Here is a 19,655-nt window from a genome sequence, read left to right as displayed (position 1 = left end):
GAAAATTAAAAGCACAGTACTAATGCAGGTTTTATTGTCATCACCCCAAAACCTGAAAAAACCTAACTTACATTGAATGTGCAATTGATTCATGGTTTTGTTTCTTATGAGGAAGAAAAAGTTGCAGACAGTATGTTGTAGCAAAAATTTATTCAGGGAGAGATGTACCTCTGCTTATGGAAAAATAGTTTATTGTTCATTTATCCACTCATTGCTGGATGTTTTAAACAGATTTGTATAAACTTTGGTCACCATTTGGATACAGTTAGTGGTGGTTTAGCTACGGAGTTCCAAATATACCCCCTTAAATAAAATTATCTCCCATGGCAGAAAAAGTTATGTATGCTCTTGGTGTGAGTATAAATAAGTAGTGTTAGAAGGCAATTTGGCAGATGCAACCAAAATTTGTACCAAAATGTTGAAAAGGAGTATACTTTGTAACCTAGCAATTCAAATCCTATTCAAAGGCAATGTACACACCAAGGCATATATATAAGGCTATTTGGTGCAGCACTTTTTAAAAGCAAAAAGCAGATATTGTCTAAATTCCAGAACTACAGGAATAGTTAAAATGCTGGGCCAGTGAAACCAATGAAATACATGTAGAGATTCAAATGTAAAAATATCTCATGGCACATTACTACATTTTAAAAAAAGCAAGTCACAGAATAATATATAATCTTTTTTGCTTAATTTATGTAAAGGAAGCTATACATATGTCTATATATACTAAGCTACATCCAGTGGTTATCTGGAAAAAAGAAAAGAATTCTAGTGAAAGGTACAAGAAGACCTTAGTTTTTTGTTTTTGTTTTTTTTGACTTCTATAGTTTTGTGTTTCTTGAATCTTTTAACATGAGAATGTTGTCTTTTATTACTTGTGAATGATTTTCATTTTAATAATTAAAATATAGAGGAAAATAGAATCATGATTCATGTTGTCTTATTCTGTCAAATTAAATACTGTGCAAGAATACAATGGTTAAGAACATGAACTTTATATAGTCAGACTAACCTGTGATCCAAATCTGCTCCTAATACTTATCAGCTATGTGACTTTGTATAAGTCACACAACTTCTCTGGTTCTCCGTTTCTTCAGCTGTACAATAAGGATAATAAATGTAAATGAGATAATTTGCAGAAAGTATGTAGCACAATATTTGGTACGTAGGAATTATCTGAAAAGCAGTAGCTGCCGTTCTTCTGCTTGTCTTTTTAAAAATTATTATTTATATCACCATCATCATCACAAAGTGATTTTAATTAAGTATGCACATGAACTTTAAAAACTCACTTTACCAGTGTAGTTATGTATATGCATACTCATATGCTGTGGAGAGGTCCTATTTCATTAATATGTTTAGAATGGCCACTTTTTTCCATTAAGTTCCTATGATACTGAGTCAGTGAGCCATGAGCTATACTGAAAAAAGTCCCAGTTCCAAGGAACTGACTTTTTGCAGCATTGCCCTAAGCTCTGGGTAGGAGGGGCCTCTGCCTTGGGCTCTGTATGTTAGAGGACCCACATCATCAAGTCTCTGAGACGCCAAATTATATACCCTACATCCTTGAAGGAATAGTCACTTGAAGATTTGTGGGTTTAGTCACTGCCAACTTTGGAAACAGACACTAATTTGGAGTTTGAGGAGGATTTGGGTGGCAGGACCACTTGATAAGAGAAAAGGCAATTTAGTTAATTTACCCAATCTTCCCTCTCTGATATTATGAGTGCTCCAGATTTTTGTCTAACAAAGTATCTTTTCATAGTAGTGTTCAGCATCCATTTTCTTATTTCTCTTCGTGTTCTAATTTGTGATTCAGGAAGAACCTATGAATTAACACTGTACTACAGTGCACATGGTAACTGAGGAACATTTTGTAATATATAATAATTCAATAAGTGTATAAATACACACACATATAATATATATAATATACAGTACATATATACATTATATCATATGTAATATGAATAATATATATTACATATCTATCTAATGCCAGAAATTTGATATCACCTCTTTACATTAGCAAACAAAAGGACATTGAAAGCTAGAATTCTTAAGTTTTAATTTTATACGAACAGTAATAAAAATCAATAAAACACAAATATTAAAAACAGCTTCTTTGTTTTTTAAATGTTGTTTTATATTTTTAATGGACAAATAATAATTGTACATATTCCTGGGGTATGTAGTGATGCTTCAATACATGTAATGCAGAGTGATCAGAACAGGGTCATTAGCATATTCATCATCCCAAACATTTGTCATTTCTTTATGTTGGGAACGTTCAATGTTTTCCTTTTAGCTATTTGAAACTATAATTTTTAACTATAATCATCCTGCAGTACTATAGAACACTAGAACTTATTTCTCCTATCTGGCTATAATTTTGTATTCTTTAACAGATCTCTCTTTCAAAATAAAAGTTATCAATGACAAGCCTCCGAAAATGATGCTAACATAGCTGATAAAGGAAAAGGTGCACAAGCCAAGAATTTGCTCCAAATCTATCTTTGTACTTGGCACTCTTTTGTGTAATTCTTTTGTGCTCATTACTAGGAGGCATGGCCTTTACTGTGCCCTTATCCATGACATTATTGGGAATAGTATATAGATTATATGTAATATTTTCTGGTTCGTTTAAAATATGAAATGTTTTGATTAAACCTTACAGCATCTCTTGGACACATAAAGAAATACAAGTTGCACCAAGAGAGTGGTGCAAAAGATGCTCGAAAAGAAAATTGTAGTCATCACAGAAAATCAAAGTAATTTATAATTAGTATAAATTTTATAATTAGTATAATTTGTGCACAGTTATTTGGTATAAATGGATGGATACATTAATAATGCTAGAAAAAGTTTACAAAACCCTAAACAAATTTAGTCTTGTTTTACTTTTAAAAGATTTAACACACATGCATATTATATATATATAACATATCATAGTATTTTAATTATAAAATGTATTTTTATAAGTAATAGAAACTACATGTGAGTTACACAACAAAAAATGACATATCAATAAAATATAAGAAAATTAGAAGTTGGAAACAAAAATGACTCTAAGGAGCAACAAATAATGTGTGCAAATAATCCTGAAACTAATTTTTAAGAAGACTCTTTTCTAGCTTGTATAGATTCAGATATAGTCCTGATTAGAGAGAGATTTAAACAAATCTTATAACATGCTACTATTTTTAGTTTTTTAGTAATTACCCCAGTATTGAAATAATTGAAATAAGAACTTAAAAAAGGTAAAATGGCTTTTTATACTCTTTTATATAATGTCAAACCTGTTATATAAGTGACAGCATTTTTTATGATGAAATTAAATGTATTATAGCTCTTTCTGTGATAATGGTAAATTTTCACATATAAATGAATTATAATGTTTGAACATGATCTATAAAATTCATGGTTCATATCTGAATCTAAGTATTGCTTTAAGCATTTTGATGAAAATATCAGTTGCTTTTGCCTTGGCAAAGCAAAATTTCTCAAGATTAAAGTTTCTAAAAACTACCTAAGAACAATAGCAATTCAAACAATTTGGTCTACTTTGGCAATACTATCTATAAAATATGAATTATGTGAAAAGCTTGATAACAATTTTTTTTTTTTTTTTTTTTTGAGACGGAGTCTCGTTCTGTCGCCCAGGCTGGAGTGCAGTGGCCGGATCTCAGCTCACTGCAAGCTCCGCCTCCTGGGTTTACGCCATTCTCCTACCTCAGCCTCCCGAGTAGCTGGGACTACAGGCGCCCGCCACCTCGTCCGGTAGTTTTTTGTATTTTTTAGTAGAGACGGGGTTTCATCGTGTTAGCCAGGATGGTCTCGATCTTCTGACCTCGTGATCCGCCCGTCTCGGCTTCCCAAAGTGCTGGGATTACAGGCTTGAGCCACCGCGCCCGGCCTTTTTTTTTTTTTTTTTTTTTTTTTTAGATGGAGTTTTGCTTTTGACTCCCAGGCTAGAGTGCAATGGCGCGGTTTCAACTCACTGCAACCTCTGCCTCCCAGGTTCAAGTGATTCTTTTGCCGCAGCCTCCCAAGTAGCTGGAACTACAGGCATGTGCCATCAGGCCCGGCTAATTTTTTGTATTTTTAGTAGAGATGGGTTTTCACCATGCTGGCCAGGCTGTTCTCGAACTCCGACCTCAGGTGATACACCCGTCTCGGCCTCCCAAAGTCCTGGGATTACAGGCGTGAGCCATTGCCCCTGGCAACAACAACATAATTAGTGCATTTTCTGAAATAAAGGCAAGACAGTAAATTCTGTGAAATAATTAATTTATGAATTTTGTATGTCTTTATTTTATTACTCATCCTAGCATCACCAGCCTTTCAACAGAATACCCAGACAGATCATCTGATATTTTGCCAACTGTCAGTTAAATAAAAACCACAGCTTTCCAATTCCTATAAAAAATTTGTAGTAATGAAGGTGTATTTGTCAAAATAGGAGAACAGACCATATTTGGCTTAACAATTTGTAGCATGAAATATAACTTTGAAATAACTGGACATATGCTACTTGGGTCTCCATTTGTGTTCTTATCCTGAGCCCTGCAAATTTTAGGGGTGGGCTGATGTGTTATACTTACACAAGTGACCCTTCTACCCATACAAGGCGCAAATAATCATTAAGTGTTGCTGGTCTTACCACAGGGGAAGTAAAGCACCCTGCGGGAGTGAGGAGTGAGGCATTGCTGTTTTTCTACAGAAGCACCGCGGCGTTTCAAGCCCTTCGGCTTGATTCATGATATTCTTTCTGTCTAAGTGAATATAGAGAAGGAAAATACCTCTCCCCTACATTCATCTAGACACTTCCTATTCCCTCTTCATGTGCCCGTGTTGTGGTGTGAATTGTGTTCACTAAAAAGATATGTTGAAGTTCTAACTCCCCGTGCCAGTAAATGTGATCTTATTTGGAGATACGGACTTTGCAGACCTAATCAAATTAAGATGAGGTCATACTGGAGTAGGGTAGGTCCACCCTCCAATAACTGGTGACATCATAAGAAGACTATGAGAAACACACAGAGACCCAGGGAGGGGGCCATATGAATGAAGAAGGAGGCAGAGACTGAATTTAGGCTCCCACAAACCAGGGGATGTCAGAAACCACCAGAAGCTGGAAGAGGCAAAGAAAGATTCTTCCTTACAGACTTCAGAGAGAGCACGGCCCTGAAAACACATTGATTTCAGACTTTCAGCCTCCAGAACCATGGGAGAAAAAATGTCTGTTGTTCTAAGTCACAACAGCTGTAAGAAACCAGTGCAAGTATCACTGTATTTTAAGCCTGTGGGCCTGACTCATGAGTGTCTTTCAGAAATGCCCTCTCCTCCATATTCACTTAGATGTTCCATATTTCTCCTCTGCATGCCATGTATGGCTTTCAGGAAGACTTTGTTGGCAGTGCAGGGCAGGTCTAGCTTTATCCTACCAGCAGCCCAGGGCAGGTCTAGCTTTATGCTATCAGAGGGAGTGGGCTATAAGTAGAATGTGACCGGGTTGATGGTGATGCTGCTTCTTATAGCCTGGCATCATATTGGTTTTCTCCTGCAGTTGAGAAGAGTCGTGTGCAAGCCTGTGGCAGCAGCAAGTCCTCCTAATATGTCCCTGGTGTCAAACTAACTCATTAGACTGTGGTAGCTGTGGTTGACTCCTGGTTTCTCCCAACTCCACCCTTTTGGCAGGCAGCAACCCTGGCCAGCAGCTGCTCATGGTCTAGGAAGGACAGCTGTCTTAACACTCATTCATCTGTAGAGAGCAGCCTTTTGGCTCAGCGGATGGATCCACCAGATGCTCAGCTTCTTTTCAATTCTGGAGTCTGAAATCTCCAGTGCCATCTACCTGGCATCAATCTCAGGTGCAGCATTTTCAAAAGGACCCTGATGTCAGCAGCTGCTTGTGTGGGTAACACTAGGTATAATCATCCACTTATGTTCTCAGATTAAGAGTTGATTAGGCCAATTGTATCCGGATCATTTTCCCCTATGAACAATGTCAGCAGAATGGCACACTTTTCAAAAATTTAGTCTAAAATACACGAAAAATATACTGTTTTCCTTTTTCTTGGAAATGGGAAAATAGATTTGGACTGAGTTCCTGAATTATATTTTCTCTCTCTCTGGGTTTCAATAGCAAGCCTAATGTAACCATGTGTAAAAAGAAGTATTTTAATTTGGAGGGAAGGAGTTTGCCCTCACAACAAGTCGACATTCTTTTTTCCATAAAATACTTGAGCTTGAATATGCAAATGATCCCCATATAGGCATAATAATTAGTCATTCTTTCACAAAGAAATAATTTATGAACATTGTAGTATATGACAGACAGCATTAAGGTTCATCAAGATTCTTTTGGATCTCTCGGCTTGTCAAAAAGCAAATGTTGATTTTGTGGCCTTGCTGGTAAAACACTAGACTCTTTCTCTTGGTGCACAATTTAGTCACCTTCTATAATTTGCTTTGAAATGAGCAAGATCTGGCATAATATATCTTCTATTTAATGAGCAATATTACAAACAAGATTAAAAGAAATGGCTATGATGCTTTTGTCTTTGCAAATTGAATTTGACAAGAGACTACTACAGACAAGTAATGAACTTACTAGATACGTCACGGGGACAGAGCATCATACTCTGGAATGGCAGAGTTTTCTTTACAAACTTTAGTAAATGTATGGGAGAGCTTATCATTCAAACACTAACAATTACAGAGATTCTAGGATGAATTCCAATAAGCTCATGTGGTTTAATTTTAGAAGCAAATAGAAAGAAATCATTATTCATATAATTTTTGTTGTTAACTAACCTTTTGGAGTAATGTTGACATAGAGTTGGAAAATCTGTACATTTAAAAAGTGCTACTGTTTAGGGTTACTGCGTTAGTCTGTTTGGACTGTTATAACAAAAATATCCTGGACGGGGTTGCTTTAACAACAAACATTTATTTTTCACGGTTCTGGAGGCTGAGAGGTCCAAGGTTGAGGTGCCTGCAGATTCTGTGTATGGTGAGGGCCTGGGCCTGCTTTCCGGTTCACAGACAGCCATCTTCTTACTGTGTTCTCACAGGGTTGAAGGGCAAGGGGTCTCTCGAGAGTCTCTTTTTTTTTTTTTTTTTTTTTTCTTGAGACGGAGCCTCACTCTGTCGCCCAGGCTGGAGTGCAGTGGCGCCATCTAGGCTCACTGCAAGCTCCGCCTCCTGGGTTCACGCCATTCTCCTGCCTCAGCCTCCCAAGTAGCTGGGACTACGAGTGCCCGCCACCACGCCCGGCTAATTTTTTGTATTTTTAGTAGAGACGGGTTTCACTGTGTTAGCCAGGATGGTCTCGATCTCCTGACCTCGTGATCTGCCTGCCTCGGTCTCCCAAAGTGCTGGAATTAGAGGCGTGAGCCACCGCGCCCGGCGAGAGTCTCTTTTTATAAACTGTGATTACCCCATTTATGAGGGCCTCACCTTCATGACCTAATCACTTCCAAAAGCCCTACCTCTAAATACCATCACATTGGGGATTAGGTTTCAACGTATCAATTTTGGGGGGCCACAGAGATTCAGTCCATAGCAACTACTAATGTTAATAATAGCAGCTACCATTTACTGAGTGGTTACATATGGTAGCCGCTCTATTTACTGCTTTCCATTTAATCCTCCCTGCCATAGAAAAGAGATAAGTAGCATTGTTATTCTCATTTTCAAATTAGCAATGTGAATGTTTTAACCATAAACTTGTCCGAGATCAACAGTTAGAAAAGAGAAGAGTCAGAATTCCACCTGTGCCCCATGACTTGAGAGTCTGCACTTCTACTGGCAGGTTGAAACATCTCCCAGTGGAAGAGGAGCATTCCGTGTTGAGAATTTCCATTGACGAAGTCAACTGAGTGGCCTGATCCCTTGGACCAGCAATCTAGAGCTAGGGAAGATACAGCCCCAAGGAAAAGGCACAGCAGGCACTTGGCTCTCCTCTTGGGCTTCTGCTTTCTCTGAGAAAATGAAGTTTGAGGCCTCTGGAAACACTGCATCTCCCTCCAAAGGAAGGTTGTAGGTGTATTAATTAATATGATTTTAATTCAACACTTCCCTAGGCAGATAATTCTAAATGATGATCCCCAAATTATTTTCAACACCCTTCTTTTTACCACCCACTGACCTCCAAATACTCACTTTTCCAGTCTCTCTCGAGCTAAGTGTGGCCCTATGACTCACTTCCAGCCATGAAAAACAAGTGCAAATCTGTTAAGAGTATGTTCTGGGGCAATTTTTGCTCTTCTGATGAAGACAAAGAATGTTGATCCACTGAACCCACCCAAGTAATCACTTACTTTATTCTTGTTCTAAGAGAAAAATAACCCCAACTATTAAAGTTACTGTGAGTTAATTAGTTTTTTCTACTACCAAATATATTCCTAACTGCTACAGCTTTAAATGTTTAATCATATTTAAAATATTTCTTAGATTAATTAGGTCAACAGTCAGGTAAGGTAATTAGCATAATATTATCATCATTTTAAAGGCAGGGAAGAAGGGGCAGGCATGGTGGCTCACATCTGAAAATCCCAGCAACTCCAGGGCCTGAGGTGAGAGGATTGTTAGAGACCAGGAGTTCAAGACCAGCCTAGGCAACATAGAAAGACACCCATCTCCACAAAAAATTTAAAAATTGTGCCTGTAGTCCTAGCTACTTGGGAGACTGAGGCGGGAGGATCACTTGAGCCCAGGAGTTGGAGGCTGCAGTGAGCTATGATTCACGCCACTGCCCTCCAGCTGAGTTACAGGGTGAGATCCCCATCTCCAAACCAAATGAAACAAAAACGATAAGGAGAATACAATCTAGGGTGACGCAGCTACCCAGTGTAAGAGCTGGAGCTGGAATTCAGGCCTTCTAACTCCTGCCTGGGTGGTCTTTAAAACACTTAGTGAAGAGGCTTGAATGGTAACCACCAGGGATGTGGATGCTGTGAGTTTTTTCCTCATCTTTTCCATTAGACCTGCATAGAACTCAAATATCACTGCAGATTGATTTCAAACAGGGAAGGAAAAAAAATTCATTCGATATCCCCTGAAAGATGAAGGGAATCATTTACGGAATAGAGAGAGTTAGATTACCAGATGTAATGAATATGCAAGAGAATTCTTCAAACACACAGAACAGAGAAATGGGAAAAATGAAAATAAACTTCTATTACGGTAGTGAATTGGCTAAAGAATTAGCACAGGGAAAGGGGAAAAGAAATCATCTAAATATTTCAATATGCTCATTTTATTCAAACCTAAGCAAAGAGAGCTTAAATGAATGCAGCCTGAGTGGAGAGAGAGAAATGAAAAAGAGAGAAAGAAAAAATAATGAGGAGACAGGAAGAAAGGATGAGAATCTGAGATAACTCTAAACTGGAGCGACCATGTAGATTCCTTAATTGGAGGAACCAGGAATCAACATACATAATATAGATTTCCACCTTTTCTTCTTCCTATCAAGGAATCTAAATGGAGTCTTCGAAAGGTTCCTGTTTTGGGAGGGGAACAACACACACTGGGGCCTGTTGGGGTGGTGTTGGGTGAAGGAGAGCATTAGGAAAAATAGCTAATGCACGCTGGGCTTAATATCCTATGTGATGGGTTGATAGGTGCAGCAAACCACCATGGCACATATTTATGTAAGAAACCTGCACATCCTGCACATGTACCTCAGAACTTATAAAAATAAAAATACTAAAAAAAAAAAAAAAAGATCTTGTTTCGAGTCCTCTCACTGGCATTTCGAGAAAGTTGAATGATGTTCTACATTGATGGCTGCAGGCAGTCACCCTTGTGATGTAGACAGAGGCTTTCTTTGGCAAAGGTGTTAACTCCACATAGCCTGATATCTAGCTAGCTTTGGCCCAAGGGCATTGAAATTTACATTTAAAAAGCAAATGTTCAAGAGGCATAAGTCATCGCTACTCAAAGACATACCAAATCAGAATGCGCCATAGATGTCTAAGCCATAAGATGGGTAGAAGACAGAGTTTGGGTGTGCAGTCAGTGACACAAGTTTGAAGCCTGAGGCTTTGATTAGCAGGCCCGACTGCAGTGCCATGCAAGAGAGGGTTAAAGGTATTCAGATGAGATGCACTACCTGGCTCAGAGGACAGAGGGATGGTCAAAGAAAAGTTCGCCCAGCCCTATCCAAAGTGGATTTGTTTTAAAATCGTGTAATGGCTCTGATGCCTGAAAGGTCTCATTTATGACACAAGTTGTAGTTACCATTTCCACATCAGTGACTCACAAAAGTATGTCCTTGTCTGGTCCTTTCCTTTGAGCTATATTCCTTGGTTTCTGCTGCAGAACGAATAGCTTCAGAAGCTTAGTGGTTTATGACAATGCTCACAGGTCTGCAGATCAGCTAGGCAAGGCACTGCTCAGCTGGATTAGGCCAGACCCAAGCTCCAGGTTGTGTTTGGGTCAACAGCGCATCTTAATTCTAAGACATGGGCTGGAGGGGCAGTGGCCTGCTAAAGCATGCTCTTCTCATGAAAGATCACAAGAGGACAAGCCAAACATGAAAGCATGTTAAAAGTCTCTGTTTGCATCTTGGCCACTGATCTACCGACCAAAGTAAGTTTCAGGGCCAAATTTAAAATCAACAGGTGGGGAAACACACTCCTCCCACTAGTAAGAGGCACTGCAAAGTTACATGTCAAAGACTGTGAGTGTAAAATTCTATTGCAAGTGAGTGAAGAATTGGAAACAAAAATCCAACATGCCACAGAGCTCTAGCCCCATTTATCTAGGTGCCTAGGAGAGACAAATGCTTTTGGATATCTCTAAGTCACTTTGAATTCAACATGAGAAAACCACACTTATGATCCATCGCCTCCTCACTCCATACATGCACGCACAGCCCATTCCTCCTTCAGCTTCTCCTGTCTTGGTGGATGGCACCACCATCCATCCACCTACCTGGAAAAGCCAAACCCTAGAGTCATCCTTGACATCCCTCTCTCCATCACTCTTACTTAACTAATCAATTGCCAAGGCTTACTGATTTATTTCCTAAATATCCCTTGAGTCCATCCATCTTTTTCCATTTCTGATACCACTATCCTTTGCTCAGGCTGCTGTCCGCTTTTGCCTGGGTTCCTGCAGTACATCCTGTCTGGTTTCTTTACATCCATTCTCACCCACTTCTATCACAGCCTTTGCACTTTATACAGTGATCATTTTAACAATGCATATCTATCTTACCATTCTTTTGTTTAAAGCTGTCTAGTTGCTACCCATTATCCTCATGATAGCTACCAAAGTCTTAAACATGGCCTACAGGACCTGCATGATCCAGCCTCTTCCTAACTGCCGTTCCATTCTATAACCCACTCTCTCCTTGCAAGCTGCACCCTGGTAACATTATGCTTACTTCAGTTCCTTCTTGGCTCTAAGCTCCTCTGACTCAGGGCCTTTACCTGTGCTGTCCTATCTTCTATCAAGCTTTTAACCACATTCTTTGCCTATTTGACTTTGATTCGTTCCTCCTATCTGAGCTTAAATATCTCTTTCTCAGAGAAGCTTTTTTCACTCATAAAGACTATGACAGATCTTTGATTGTTCTCTCTTCACAACATACTTTTCCTCTTTGGCCCTCAACACAGGTTTTATTGTTATGTGATTGCCCAGGAAGGAAATCCATGAAGGAATTGGCTATAGAGGTGCTGGGCATGTGGGAAACAATTGATGGAAGCCACTGCCATCCCTGGCACTGGAGGGGATGAGGGGGAGAGGTGGTGTCATCAGAACCCGAGAGCTGGAGAAAGCCTGGTGGGTGATGGGGGGAGAAGTAGTGAAGGAGAAAAACATCCCTTGGCTTTTCCCTTCCTCCTCCCCTCTAATTTCCTGCCAATGTCTTCTGTTGACTGAACCTACCAGAAAGACAGAAGGCAAAGGAAATAATAGCAGAGCAGGGAAGGAGCAGAAAACAGCCCTGAGAACAAACAAGCATAGGCTCATGACTGCAGGTTACATATTTGTTTATGTGGTTATTTGTACACTATCTGTCGCCCATACCAGACTGCGCCAGGGCTGTGTTAATGTTACTGGTCACTGATTCCTCAGTGCTTTTTACCGGGATTGGTCCTTAATATTTGTTGAATGGATGAGTGAATGAGAGATCTCTAAGAATGGAAAAATAGGTATCTATTAAAATTCTGGTGGGCACTATCTTGAGAAGGAACATACTTTCTCCCTCTACCTCTCCCTATCCCCTTTCTTTTCCAGAGGTTTCCAGTTAGGACTTATCATCCACAGTTTTGTTGTTGGTGAAATGACAAAAGTATGAAATTGTGATGCTAGTTGTCCATATTCAAACACACGCGCGTGCGCGCGCGCACACACACACACACACACACACACACACACACACAGAGTTTCTTTCTTTTCCCTTAGCCACAAGGGCAGGACCCTGCGGAAGGTCTTTTGTAGTTTGCAGAACCTGTTTGTGACACCAAAGAATCTGTGGGAAACCAGATGCCAACCTCTTGTTTTCCAAGGGGAATATTAAATAGCATCTGACAGTCTCTCCTCTGACTTTGAACAAAATTTTTTAAAAATCAAAGTGTTTATGTCTATAACCATGTCACCAAATGATCGAACCAGGTTATTTGCAAATGTGTGTGTTTATTTATTTATTCATTTTTGAGATGGAGGCTCGCTCTGTTGCCCAGGCCAGAGTGCAGTGGTGCGATCTCTGCTCACTGCAACCTCTGCCTCCCGGGTTCAGGCAATTCTCTTGGGTAGCTGGAACTACAGGCACATGCCACCACATCTAACTAATTTGTATGCTTTTTAGTAGAGATGGAGTTTCACCACATTGGCCAGGCTGATCTCGAACTCCTGACCTCAAGTGATCCGTCCACCTCAGCCTCCCAAAGTGCTGGGATTATAGGCATGAGCCACCGTGCCTGGCCCAAATGTGTTTTTGGCCCTATTTTCAGAATCTGTCATGAAAGTATTTTAGACTGTTTGGGGGGAGCATTGATATTTGGGGTAAGCTATCACTTGGAAATTACAACTTTAAGGAGAGATTATTATAACCATAGCCACGGATGGGACGGCGAGTGGTGGCCAGAATCTCAGAGATAGTGAGACAAGTCTCCAGGCGTTATTGCCAACTGATTCTAACTGCTCTGTAAAACTGGGTAAGAACCTCCCAGGATCCCTGTTCTTGGTGTTGGTAGGAGAGTAAGGCAGACAAAGACCAAGCTCATGGACCCATGAACACTTCCATGCTTTTAGTGTTCTTTCCTTGATACCCTTAGTGACTAGTGTGGGAAAGGCAGTGGTGTTCCTCAGACATCTCAGTTGCTTCCTCATATTTTTCAGCACCTGCACAGGTAGGCAGGGTTACAAGACTGGTTCTGGCTCAGGGACTGTGACTGGAGATGACGTGTGTCATTTCCAGGCCAATGCATAGACAAGCCACCATGGCACCTGAACTGAACTTGTGTTGAAATGTACAGCTTGCATGGCTGAGTAACACTGGAGGGAAGGTGTTCTAGAGAGTTATTTGGACCCACAGCAGACTTTGTATGAACAAGAGACCTCTGTTACGTTAGGCTACCGAGATTTTGAGAGTATTTATTACTATAGCATAAGCTGGCCTATTCTGACCAGTAATGTGTGGATACAGTAAAAGAAGGAAGATTTCTAAAGCTTTTGTCTGGTTGTATTTTTCTGCCTTTTCTTCTGTCTATTCTCTTTCCTTTGAGAGTGTAAGGAGTCCACTGGGGTGTGTGATATTATTACATATATATTATATATTATATATATGCTATATTATATATTATATATAACACATATTTTATATATAATATATGTTATATTATATATTATAATAATATCAAATATGTTATATTATATATTATATATAATATAATTATTATATATTAGCCCATATAATTATTATATATAATATAGGCTAATATATAATAATAATTATATATTATTATATATAATTAAAGGAAAGAGAATAATAATATATTAGCCTATATTATATATTAGCCTATGTATTATATAATATATTATATATATTATATATTATATATAAACCTATATATACATACAGGTTTTCATCCTTCCTGGCTCATAACTCCCATAGCCCTTGTTATAGGCTTTTCCTATAATGTTGGGGTGATTTGAGCCTGAGAAATCGGCCTCAGAAAATAGAAGCTTTCTCTCTGATTTTCTCCTGCCTTCGTTTCACCTGCTCCTTTGTTTTCCTCCAAAGCAGGACTCTAATCTTCCCCCACCTATCCAAAAAGAAATTTTATGACTTAGCTTGTGTGATTGTAGATCATAAGACCCCCATTTCAGAAGGAGCCCTGCCCTATACCTGGGAGGAAAGAATGCTGCATAGAGAGGCCAAGAAAAATCTGAACAGACAGGCCTTGCTGGGTTCCTCACTCAACCTATTAGTTGTCATACCCTTTTTATCATATCTCATTTCTACACTGTTGTCAATCATGCCTATCCAATGAAGCTCCATAAAAGGCCCAAGAAGACAGGGAGCTTTCAGGTAGCTGAACACATGGAGGTTCCTGGAGGATGATGAGCCCCGGAGGGTGGTGAGCCTTGGAAGCTCCACACCTCTCCCCATACCTTGCCCTGTGTAATTCTTCATCTGTATCTTTTCTGATAAACCAGTAAATGTGTTTCCCTGTGTTCCGTGAGCTATTCTCACACATTATTCAAATCTAAGGGGTGGGACGTCACGAGACCTCTGATTCATAGCCAGCCGGTCAGAAGCACAAGAATAACAACGTGGGGTTAGCAATTGGCATCAGAAGCTGGGGGCGGGGTGGGGTAGTCTTAGGGACTGAGATCTCACTCTGTGTTCTAATGCTATTTCCAGGTAGGCAGTGTCAGAATTGAGTTGAACTAGACGGCAGCCAGTGGTGTCTGCTGCAGAGTTGACTGCTTGCTTTTTGTGGGGAAAGCCCCCCACATATTTGGTCACAGAAGTCTTCTGTGCTGATTCATTGTTAATGTGGTTGAGAGCAGAAGAAAAACAATTTTAGTTTTTCCACTCAAAGGGTGAAAAATAAGCCTAAAAATTGAGTTAATTTGGAGTTTGGTTGTGACAGTCTTTATTTCCAATATATTGAATCTAGGTCTAATAATAAAAGGAAGAACTCTCACTGAAAGTGGACAGGCCGAATTCTTTCAAAGCCATTGAACTTCTACTATAGGATACCACCTATAGAACATTCCTGGGCAGAATCTGCAGGTATCATGTGAGGTGGGAGGGGGTGTTAGCAGAAGGCTCCTTATGCTTCAAATTACATCCCACCACTACTCAAGAAGATATATTTGTTGGACTAATAATATTTTGTCTCTGTTAACATTCAACACTTAAATGAATACTTAGGAACACACTGAAGATGCAAAAATGAAATATCCTCTTGAGGCGCTAAAGGAGTTCACAGGGTGGTGCTTTTTTTTTTTTAATTATTTTATTTTTTGACACAGGGTCTCGCTTCTATCACCCAGGCTGGAGTGCAATGTCGTGATCTTGGCTTACTGCAGCCTAAACTTCCCAAGCTCAGGTGATCCTCCCACATCAGTCTCCAAAATAGCTGGGACTATAGGAGCATGCTACCATGCCTGATGAATTTGTTTTATTTATTATTTTTAGTAGAAGTGAGTGCCATGTTGCCTAGGTTGGTTTTGAACTCCTGGGCTCATGATTAGCCCTCTTCAGCCTCCCAAAGGGCCAAGATTACAAGCATGAGCCACCATGCCCAGCTGGTAATGCTCTTATAGTCACAGCAAGACGTTAAAACCAGTGTGAGTCACAAATAAATAAGTCAAGGTTAGATTTCTAGGCTGTACAACACTGAATCTATTTCATAACACTGTTTTATTTCTCTTGTATCCCTTATCACAATCTGAACTTTAAAATATTAGCTAACCTTCCTATTATCTCCTGCCGTCATTAGAGTGTGGCACCACAAGAGCTAGGAGTTGCCCGTTCATCACTGTATCTCCAAAGCATAAGAGGGTCCCTGGTACAAAGCAGATGCTTGATAATATGTTTGATAAATTAATGAATAAGTGAATAAATGAAATAAATGAATGACAGGATGGAAAAGTGCTACTGTCTGCACATATGGACTTGCTTTCTGGAAAAGTCAAAGCTGGATGGAGTTCAAGCTTGCTCACAGAGCAGGGTGAGAATTTTGGGAGTCGAGGGGCCTGACTGACGGGGAAGGGGAGAGAATTGTTCTCAAAAACAACATTTGAGAGTGGAAAAGGAAAAGCCACCGTCACGGTTTTGCCTTACAGCCAGCGCTAGAAGTTTGGCCTGGTTACATGGTTAACCCTAAAGAAATATCTAGAACCACCTCCTTAGCACTATCTGAAAGTTCACATCTTCTGACCGAGGGCACAGAAAACCTCCGGCTGTAGAGTATCAAGCAGGGAAAATTTATTTTTTAGGGGTGACAGGAAAAGTATTCCATGACGCTCTGTAATATTTCTGGATATTTCAGACAGTATGTGGTTTTTTGAATGTCCTATGTACATTTTGATGGATTACCCAATGACTATCTTATGAAGAATAATGGAGACACATAAATACATATGGGCTACATCTTGGAAAAATAAAGTAATCCCGAAGTAAATTCTAAGGATGTTCTGAACTGACGCCCCTTAAGCACAACCGAATGTCCTGGTGGCTTTGCCTCCCACTGGGGCTTTCTGGCTCTTTTTTGGCCCCAGCAGCTGCTGCAACTCTGTCTGAGTTCGCACAGGAGCAACATGATGGTGCTCAGACCTCGACGAAGTGTCTTGCTGAAGAGTTGGGAGATACTTGAACTATTCAGAGGTCAACTGGAAGTACAGGGCAGTCAACACAAACCGAAGAGGCAAACTTTTGGTCCGTGAGACATGGAAAGGGAGAAGAAATACATTCTTCTTTCTCCCCTAGACCCGAGTCCCAGTCCAGCTGGAACCTGCTCCGACGAGCGTCCCTTGGGATCCAGCACATGGCAGCCAGCATGCTGACAGTTCCTTCCTGCCTCCTCACTCCTCCTTATTTCTGCCCCCTTGGAACTGTATTCTCTAATCAACATTAGCACATACATATTGCCTCACACTGTACCTCCTGGGAACCCAGGATAAAGCACTATCTAAACATTTTGTCTTCGAAATTGTAATAAACATCAAAAGAAAAGTACAACTTGAAAGTTAAATATTTATTGTGTGCACTTCTTTTTTTCATGTTTACACCAAATCATATAAAGGTCAACTACTTTCAGGACTCTGTGAAGTTTCCATTGAAATAGAGTCCAAATTCCTGCCATCAGAAGTGTTCCCACGGCTGGGCGCACTGGTTCATACCTTTAATCTTAGCATTCTGGGAGGTCGAGAACAGTGGATCGCTTGAGCCCGGGAGTTTGAAACCAGCCTGGGCAACATGGGGAAACCCCGTCTCTACTAAAAATACAAAAAAAAATTAGCCAGGCATGGTGGCAGGCACCTGTAATCCCAGCTACTCAGGAGGCTGAGATGGGAGGATCGCTTGAGCCCAGGAGTTGGAGGTTGCAGTGAACAGAGATCACACCACTGCAGTCCAGTCTGGGTGACAGAGTGAGAGCCATGTCAAAAGAAAAAGAACGAACGAATGAACGAAAAAGAAAGAAAGAAAGAAAGAAAGAAAGAAAGAAAGAAAGAAAGAAAGAAAGAAAGAAAGAAAGAAAGAGAAAGAGAGAGAGAAAGAAAGAAAGATAAAGAAAGAAAGAAAAAGAAAGAAGGAAAGAAAGAAAGAAAGAAAGAAAGAAAGAAAGAAAGAAAGAAAGAAAGAAAGAAAGAAAGAAAAGGAAAGAAAGAAAGAAAGAAAGAAAGAAAGAAAGAAAGAAAGAAAGAAAGAAAGAAAGAAAAGAAAGAAAGAAAGAAAGAAAGAGAAAAGAAGTGGTCCATGGATTTTAGCAAGCAGTAAAACACCATAGGAAGAGAGTCAGCATCTTTCATTAGCAAGCACTTAACAATTTTGATGCTCTTTTGCCTTATATCTTTTTTCTTATGCCATTGTAATAATACTACTTTTACATAAAGGTAAATTAAAAATAGGAGGTTTAACTGATGTGTTCAAAGTCAAATATTGAAAAGCCACCAGCATGGGGTCTAAAGTCCAGGCTTTCTGATCCTTAACCAAAATGTCTTATATTATACTTCCCTGCTTGATTCTCCAGACCTCACCCTGTTGAAAAGCACATAGGGAGGTACACATGAGTACCTGGAGGAAAAAGCAAGCATATTGACTGAAATGGGTAGAAAAGCTCAAATAATTTTTAACAATAGTTTTAGTTTGAATAAACCTCAAATTTCAGATATGATGGAAAGCTGCTGCCTGGAAGATAACTTCAATGTTCCATTTGAGCTGTTTTTGTTCTGGATGCTGTGTCTCATGACACAATGTTTATGGTTTGACTTGAAATCTAGAGGTGTCACACAGCAGTCCAGGTACTTTGTGACAAATTATTGAATGCAAAGTGTTCTCATACTTTGAGAACCAAGAAAAAGAACACTAACTTAGAATAATAAGAGAAGGAAGAATTAGTAAAGAAATCTCGAGTTCTTTCGGGATGAGGAGTCAGGACTCCACAACTTTATTTTGCCATTTAAAATGTTGTCCAGGGCCAGGTGCAGCAGCTCATGTGTGTAATCCCAGCACTTTGGAAGGCTGAGGCCGGTGTATCGCTTGAGCCTGGGAGTTTGAGACCATCCTAGGTGACATAGTAAGACCCCATTTCTACCAAAAAAAAAAAAAAGACAACGAAGAAGAAAATTAGCCAGGCATAGTAGCATACACCTGTGATCCCAGCGGCTTGGGAGGCTGAGGCAGGAGAATCACTTAAGCCTGGGAGGCAGAGGTTGAAGTGAGCCATGATCATGCCACTAAACTCCAGTCTGGGTGACAAATTGAGACCCTGTCCATAAATAAATAAATAAATAAAGTTATTCAAATGGTCACATTTTCAAGTACGTTCCTTTATAGGGGTGTTTGATTGACATTCACTTTAAAAGAGAAGGGGTGGATTAGGGATGGTTGGGGTTGGAGTGGATGAGCTGAACTAAAGGATACCTCTTGGGGAACTGAAAATCTGATCTCAGAGCCCTTTTCGTGTCCTTAGAGAGAGAGGACAAGATGGAGACACAGAGGAAGTTTATTGACTACTTTCTTGATGTGAAATAAAAGGCATCAGGGGCCATCACTGAACAAGATTGGAGATAAGGGTTCCTCCCACCAAAAAAAAGCCAGGCTGCGTCTAGCCCAAGTACAGTGAGCCTCTGCACAAATTGAAACATGGCCCAACATCTCCCACGGACCTGTGTTGCTGCTTCCCTCAGGGGATGGCTACTCTGCTGGTCACATCTGTTCTCTGACGGGGACTGCTGCTAAAATCCCATTAGCTTAGGGAGACAAACAGCGCTCTTGGTAACCCTCCCAGCACAACTGAGATGCACCATGATGTGACTTTTAAATAGACCTGACTATATAAACTTGGGGAGAGCAGAAGTACAACACAAACTGAAACTTACAACTGCTACCAGGAGGACCAATCTCATTCAGTCTTTTGAGAGGGCCCTTGTCATCTCGGTCCTGACCTGTAGCCATA

The 19,655-nt window shown here is 40.0% G+C and overlaps 1 protein-coding gene and 1 long non-coding RNA gene across 2 annotated transcripts in view; one reads left to right on the top strand and one right to left on the bottom strand.

Annotated features, from left to right (window-relative positions):
- Nucleotides 1-19,655, bottom strand: part of HNMT (histamine N-methyltransferase) — a 1,236,603-nt gene that overhangs the window by 788,493 nt on the left and 428,455 nt on the right. The window lies entirely within an intron of this gene.
- Nucleotides 5,034-17,228, top strand: LOC126932269 (uncharacterized). Its single transcript, XR_007718157.1, has 3 exons — nucleotides 5,034-5,919; nucleotides 7,823-8,318; nucleotides 16,527-17,228. It is a non-coding gene; the product is annotated as an uncharacterized LOC126932269 (long non-coding RNA).

Source organism: Macaca thibetana, chromosome 12 (genome assembly GCF_024542745.1).
Source record: "Macaca thibetana thibetana isolate TM-01 chromosome 12, ASM2454274v1, whole genome shotgun sequence".
Taxonomy (NCBI): domain Eukaryota; kingdom Metazoa; phylum Chordata; class Mammalia; order Primates; family Cercopithecidae; genus Macaca; species Macaca thibetana.
Note: the sequence above shows the minus strand (reverse complement) of the source record. Positions and strands in the feature narration are given on the sequence as shown.